This window comes from Vidua macroura, chromosome 8 (genome assembly GCF_024509145.1).
Source record: "Vidua macroura isolate BioBank_ID:100142 chromosome 8, ASM2450914v1, whole genome shotgun sequence".
Taxonomy (NCBI): domain Eukaryota; kingdom Metazoa; phylum Chordata; class Aves; order Passeriformes; family Viduidae; genus Vidua; species Vidua macroura.
Genome location: NC_071578.1, coordinates 19,033,557 through 19,041,635, shown reverse-complemented (window position 1 = coordinate 19,041,635; position 8,079 = coordinate 19,033,557).

The following is an 8,079-nucleotide window of genomic DNA, read 5'->3' as shown; positions in this document are numbered from 1 at the left end:
GGAAACCTTTGGCAGCTGTTTTGTGCTGGGAGACAGGGCTTGTTGAGCTTGGCTGAGTAATCCCAGCCGCTCCCGTCACTGCAGCTGCATGCATCCTTGTTCTCCCAACCCAAGGATCGCTGCCTCGCTGAATCACCCCATTAAATTGCTAATATCTTATTGTTCTTTAAGATTTTGAAACTTGCTGCGAAACGTTTACAGATAATTTTTTTTAGCCTGCAGTCACTGTGCCTAATGCCCAGTCATTGAGTGCCATATGTGTTTATATGCACTGCAATTTTCCACTTGATTACATTTTACCACAAACACTTTCATCCACTCCGCAAAGACAGCAGCAACACATCCATAATGTTCAGAGCAGCCCAGACAGACAGAGCTCAGACACAAATGTCTCCACTGGATGGACATTGCAAAATGTGAGATTCTTAAAATCAACTGGCCCAGTTTCCAATTCTGAAGTCTCCAAAGGCACAAACACCTCAGTTACCTAACAGAATGTGCAAAGGTAACGTCGTGCTCCAGCTTTCCCATTAAGCACCAGGTGCTGCTTGTAAGTCTGGAGCAGCTACACAACATGGACATGCTTGCCAATAACCAAGGGTATCTCAGATTTTCCAGGAGACAGGGGATGACCCAGACTGCTATAAACTGCTTGATTAGCACCTGAACCTGAAAAAAATCCATTGGGACAGCAATGGCACAGCACGCAGCACAGACAAGTTCTGAAATTAGATCCTAAACCTTGAAAAATGAAGGCAAGTTCTCCTTCAGTCTTCAACTAATTGGACATAGTCCAGCTTGTCCATTGTGGGGGATTTCAGCTCCCGATGGCTACACTTTCCCATTTGCAACTAGGCAAGTCACCTTGTCACCTCAAATAGCACAAAGCATCCTGGCCAGAAGGTCAACCTCTACCTGGGGAAGGGGGTCCCGTTAACTCTACCTGGCTCAGGGCCACAGCTGTACTGGTGCAACCAGGTCAGTCTTTCAGGAGAGGAGAGGCAACATGATCTACACAGCGACACTGGCATCCCCATGTGAGCTTGTTCTTTTCACCAGTTCAGCACAGCACAGGGAATGCTGGCTCAGCTGCAGCAGTGAGCCAAGCCTCAATACTGTCCTGATGTGGCAACAGTGCTTTTGCTTCTACAGTCCTTGCTCTGTGATGTCCCACCCTCTCCACTGCCTGGTGGCACTCACTGTGGGGAAATGGCAAACATCTGCCATGCAATGATCAACAGCTCTCAGTCCATGACTATCCACCTGAGCCTGCATTGCTGACCAGCTCTGCTGACAGACATAAGGCTAGTTTGATGAGGAAGCTCTTCATAACCCTGGAGATCAAACAAAGTAGCCTACAACATCCACAAAAGATTTTACATAGAGAAATAGAATAACCTGGTACTTCCCTTACATCCTGGGTTATCTGGGATAACCTCGGCCTTCAGATCTATGTTCTGCCTTCAGACAGTTTCTTGTGTTATGCCCAAGAAATGTTACTACCTCTTACTGGATGCAAACTGTCCAGGGACAGGCCAGTTTGCATGTCTGCTGCTAATGGACATCGTTGACCGAACTCATGGGAGCGAACATAACCACCCTACACTGGAGAAGAGGCACTAAAGCTGTTAGTGGCCACTAGTCAGGCAGCCCAAAGCCAGTGTTCCTCGCCCTGGACCCATGAGCACAAATGTGCAGAAAACAAGGCAAATGAGAGAGCCTAGCTGCCAAGAAGGGCCACCACTGTTCTGCCAAGCATTTACAGCCTCTCTTTCAACAACACTGATTAGCACCACCAGCACAAAATCAATATTTACTTGAGAGAAATGCCGGTTGAGAGAAACCCAGCAGTGACCCTGGCAGAGGCCACTCCCAAGACATGGGGCAGCATGTCTGTCAGAGGGAGCACACACTGCCTGCTGGAAAGTGCCTGTTAACTGCCCTTTTGTTTGAGACTTCCTACCTTCCAGATATCTGATGCAGTCAGCCCTCAAGGGGCACAGATGTTTATTCTAGATGAGTTCATTGCCCTCCTTTGGGACTCAGGTTATATCAATTTTTAGGTCTGTATCTAAAAGGCAACTTTTTTGAGGAGAAAACAAACAACAAGAGGTGTAGGAGCGAGACTGTATTTTTTTCCTTGGCTGCTTCACTGAACCCATTCAGCCTGCTGCTAAAACTCCCATGCCTTTCATGCAGGGCAAGAACTCAAGCTCACATGGCAAATAGGAAGAGGGTCTGAGCTTCCTAGACTCAGTTGAGAGGTATCACCTGCTTGGCTGTGTCTCACAGAGGAGAAGCTACATTTAGCTTCTGTGTTGTTGCCTCCATCCCAGTGCAAGATGTGGCAATTTCAAAGCACAGCTCATTCTATCCACCACACTCCTTGGTCTATTAAAGAGTTGGAACAGTCTCATGCTAGAGCCTTTTATCTGGGATGAGCCTATTAACTCTCTTCTAGGCTCAACTCAGGGCTTATTTACTTGTTTAATGCATGAGACTAGAGAGGATCCCTCGAGTCACTGTATTCAATCTCCCACCTTACAATACTTGACCACCTTGTCCCAGATCTTTCCATCACATTCCATCTGACTTCTATAGCACATCACCTACAACTTCTTCGCCTTTACAATCTCTTCTACTTCTGTAAATGTTAGTAACAATCTATCACCCTGCACAAAGGGTCCCTCGACATCCCCAGAGCCGCTAAGGAGAGTGGTTATTACTACCTCTCATTCCCACTGTGGAGGATATCAGCTTTCATGCATACAAGGGAAAAAAATAATTCTATATGTAGAGCATTCCTCAGTTCCATGCTGATGGGACAGTGGGTACTGTAAGGCTTGATAACAGCAGATGATAAAATCCTTTTGGGAACATCATGCATCTGATGTACCCCATTTTCATCCTAGCTAGGTGACAGTGCATTTGCAAGAGCAGGTACTGTGGCCCAAGAGCTTCTCAGGCTGCAGGTGTATAGAAGTCATCCTCAAGACATGGCAAGTCCAGGTGAACCATGACACAGACTCAGAAGCAACTTCCTTCTTGCACATGACAAAAGGGAGTTTTCCAAGAATACTTCCACATCCATCTGCAAAATCATCCCCATTCTTTTTCACTTGACGATCTCAGCCTGCTCTTCTTCCTCTTCTGACAGCTTTTCCCTCCAGTCACTCTGTTGGAGGCTGATATTTTCCTGAGAAGCCCAGTTTCTTCTCAACTGCCTTTGCACTGAAACCAAGATTTGAAGGAGAGCCTCAGGAGAGGGAGGGAGCAAAGTATGACACATTCAAGCTATAGTGAAATGACTTATTCATCACAGCTAATGGGGGCCCACATGGCACCCCAACTGGATGCTGCCCCACTGGCCATTTCCCAGCTGACTGCTGGAGTTTCCCCCCTGCTCCCCTCTCCATGTTTCTGACGGTGTCACTCCAATGGAAGTGGCTGATCTGATTGGCGAGAGAACACGAGGGGTGTCAGAGAAGGTGCTCACAGACATTTCTTGGCTGCCTCAAGGAAATAAAGGCCATCGCTGAGCCTGTCAAAATGATTAATCGCTTACAGAGAATGAGGGGGAGGAGGGAGAGGGAGGGAAAAGGAACGGGAGGAAGGAGAAGAGAAAGACAGATGGGATGGGGAGAGCTATAAACAAATAGGAAAAGCAGGAGACACAGGATTGCTTCTGTGCTGGGGAGGAATTGGAAGCAAGAGGCCCCAGGCTGTGCTTGGAGTGAACTGGTGGCAGATGAATGGGTCCTTCACAGCCCCCAATTCCACTTGGAGATTTCTTCCTCAGATGTGCACCACTCCCAAACACAGGCTCAAAGAGCACTAAGGCCTGCTCCACCAGAGCAGTGTCAGACCTGACAGCCCAAGTAACATGGTCCTGTGACACCTCAGTTCTATAAATCTCTGCAGTTCCCTTGAGCTGACAGACCAGAAGGTTATTACCTCAAATGCCAAGCAAGGCCTTGCCTCCAGCTCCACAGCCTGTAGTGGCTGGCATTTGACTCCAATACCCACCAGCACCAGTAAGCTGCCAGGAGGATTTTAACCCAATGAAACACAGATGACTGGGAGCAGCTTCTGAATATCAGAGGTCCTGGCAGGGAGCTTGCAGCAGAATCAGCCCTTTGCCTGTGGTACTAATCTCTTCCACAGAATCAACCCCCTTGGATGCTATTATAACCCCATGTACCCTCTCTGTGGACATGGGGACTGTCCTTTTATAGAAGCAAACAATTTGACCTCACCCCTTTAGCTGCTTTCAGCTCAGCTCGAGCCCTCACACAGCTCACTGCATGAGGCTAGTACTGCTTAAGCATCTCAAGGGGCACAGAGCATGCAGCAGATCTTGTAACACAGATTACCTACACACAGGAGAGAGCCTCCCTTCCTAGCTTCCCAAGAGGTTAAGTCATATCCAAAGGTCCTCCCCATCAAGCCATTCAATGGCAAATCCTGACTATTCAGAAAAAAAAAAAAAAAAACAAACCCACAGCTGACACTGAGACAAAAGTCACACTGAGCTCCTGCCATCCAGTAAGAGTGACATTTCTTACAGAAAGGGCAGTGCCCTGCCATGTCAAAGTCTGGGATTGCTCAGGGTTTGCTTCAAGTTTGTGAATTCTGACCCCACTACCTACTACACCACAACTTACCTTCCCCCTCTATACAGAGCATGAGGTGCACTCCAAATGTAAACACACATTTAAAAAGTTGCTGTAAATGAGAAGCAGCCTTCCTCTTGTGTTCAAGAGGGAATAAAAGTCACTACCTGACATATCTTCCCATCCTAAGCAATATGACCAGTGATTCTCCTAACTGCTGTCTTGATGAGCTCTGGATGAAAAACCCTGTTAGATCCTGTCCCGAGATCTACTGTTTTCTCTTTCATTTGAGTTCCTGTGGTGAACACTAGCCATGGAAAGAGGCTGAAAATCCAAGCTGCTGTCATTTGTCTGAGCTCAGAGCCAGCCGGGAATGAGACAACATGGCTTCAGCTCTCCCCTTTTGTTCTGGTTTAGGGTAAATTTGAGAGAAAACCTCTAAAGGGGTTCCTCTAGAAAGCAGATTCAATCAAGCCCCTCCCCCAACTGGTCTGGGAAAATATTTCTTTGGAGAAAAGTGGAAAAAAACTGTTTATTTAACAGGCAAAGTATTCACCAGCACAAAAAAAAAAAATGAACAATACTAAACATCAAAACCTCTTGCTGCTCTGAAGAGATGGCAGATTGAGAAAGTCCTCTTCATGGGCTGTTGCTCAGCTCACTCAGTCTGTTAGTCCTTCCCGTGCTGGAATGCAGTGTCCTGGGCCCAGCGGGCCACAGGTGTGAGCTCCTGGTGTTTTACCTTTGTATCTGATTTGATTTCCAGTCACAGAAAGAATAATCACCCTGATGGAGACCTTCACCTCAAGTAAATGACCCAGCCTTGCAAAGACAGGAACTGCCACTGAAATCAATGAATCCAGTAAGCTTAAGTCTTCAGATGAACCAAGCAACACTGTATGCCCTCAGATGGTCTGCCATGCCTCCTCCCAGGTTAGAGCTGTTGATTTAATCAGAGGCAATGCCTCTTCATGCAAACTATACCAGTGTTTAACCTGACAAGACCATGAATGGCAGCTGTAGGAAAAACAGGTAACATAGATTTCATTGGTACGATAATTTGATCAAAACCAACAAAACCCAAACAAAAGCATATAGTGGATTGTGGATGACTGGTTGATGAGGTAAGACAGCAAATGACAGACACAGAGAAGTCAACAGTGCCTTCTTTTCTTTACCTGTCATGCAGTCCATCAGGTTCTTCCTCGCTCTTGTAGAAAATGACATTATCAGGAAAAGAGCCTGAAACTGCTTTCATGTTGCCTAGCCTAAGCTTTCTGCCTGCCAGTCAAGGCCCTTGCCTGCTCTCTTCCACACCACAAACTGCATGTAAGATGTGGAGAAAGGAGACAGAAAATTTAAGATGTTGTTTCTGTGGTTTTTGCTGTCAGTTTGTGGCCAGGCACCGAGATGGAAGCGCAAGGTGTCAGTGGGGGAAGGACTGGTCCCCCAGATATGTTCTCTCCCTTACTAAGTAGGACTGGAAGGATTTAAGCTTTCCAAGCCAGACAAAACCCTCTTTGCTGCTCTGTACCTAGGCAGAGATGGCTCTGTGGAGCAACAGGAGCACTTAGTTATGCATCTTGTGGACTTCACTGTGGCTCTAGTGGCTGCCTCCATTGTTTGTGGGATAATTCTCCCCCCCTTCCCTCCTTCTAACAAAGATTCTGATTAATGATCGCTCATTCCTAATTGTCAAATTTCTTTTCCTTCATCCTGTGTCTAATCACCAGTGACAGAAGCCATTACGCAAATGAGAGCATACGACTTCCCACAACTGTTCTCGTTGGTAAAAGCCTTGTAATTTAAAGCTCTGATTTGTAGAGGAAAGCTGCGTTTCCCCAAGGCGTCCGGGCATCTGTTCCACTTACACTCCAAGAGCCTCGACTTCCGCTCCCTCCCCCCACAATTAGTCCTCTGCTTGCAACAAATATTTGACTTTTCAAGGCAGTAATTAGAACTTACTTTGCATATGTTTGTCACAGTAACAGCATCTTTCCCTTTCCGTCTAGGCAGCAGCAATGCAGAGATGTGCCCAGGGAAGATGGTGGCTTCATGACTTCCAAGGACATTGATGGGAGAGGTGCTTTCTGTTCCAAAACAGGAACAGAAGATAAAAACCAGAAGCAAAAGTGCAAGGAAGCTTCTCACACACAAGGCAGAAATGAATTTCTCTAAGTGTAGAAACGCGTGAGCAAAGGCATGCTCATGCTCTGCTGCAATTGCTGCTATGCTTCCAGGGCTGAGACCATGCATTAACAAAGACCTGCCAGGAGATTGCTGAGACCCTGAGAGCACTACCTCCATTCTAGGGCTTTAAAGCACAGTTGGCTGTGTTCAAGGTCAGCTTGGTCATTGATAAGAGCTGTTGCAAACAAAAGAAGTCTCGGCCCAGGCCTGCCCCTCTCTCTCTCAAGAGCTGCTTTGATGCCCCTTGCCCCCAGCTGAGTTAGACTGCACTGCAGCTGTGTCTGATACCTCCTCAGCCCAGGCCTGATCCTCACCTCTTGCCTTCGCCTTGCACCTGATTCATCACTCCAAATTTCCCTACACTGAGCATGACCCTGCTCAACAAGGGGGTGAACAAGTGGATCAATTCAAAAACCACTGTGCTTCTCTTTACACAGGAAAGATTCTGCAGCTATGATTTACAAGGATTAAGACTTCTCCTCAGAAGAATCCCACTTTTTAAGGAGCAGGGAAATGAGGAGAAGAAAAAAAAAGAGAAGAAAGGTATTAAGGGACCTAAGTTAATAAAAGAAAACAAGACTATATGTAAAAGTGAAAAATCTTGGCCTCTGACCTAGTTTTCAAATGACACCATTCTCATCCCTCAGTTTCCTCTGCTCTTTGCACAACCTAAATATTTCTGAGCTTTGTGATGCCACCTGTACATTATCCAAGAAGCAATGCAGAGCTGAAAGGATCAGACACAGCAGACCACAAAGTTTAGCGGAACACAAGCAAGGGTGTTCAGAGATGATGATCCCAGCAGGCACAGCAGGGAAGGGTGTCAGACTTCCTGCCCTTGGCTTTCCTACTCCCTTCACATTCACCCTGTCCCCCAAGGGTGTGAGGAGAGTGCCATTTGCAGTGGCCCAGGCTGAGGCATCTCTCTCTCCAACCTCACCTACTATTCAACTCTTCCCTATTTTACTACATCTTAGCCATTTGTTCAAAATTAGTCAACATTTCACCAATAGTTAGATTTCAAGATTGCTGTGGAGTTAATATTACTGCAAAGTAACTTCTGTTTACTAGGTAGAGAGGACTCCATCTCCCAAGGCTGCTAACATACAGCACAGGTACACACAGGAAGCTTCCCCCCAAAATCTCCGTGACAGTAATTGAGTTCATTAGGCCTGCTTGTGTAGTTTGCTCTGTCATCCAGTCAGAATATGGTGACACCCTTCAGGTCAGCAGGGAGGGGAATTTTTCCCTTCCCACCAGCACTTCTTGTTGACAG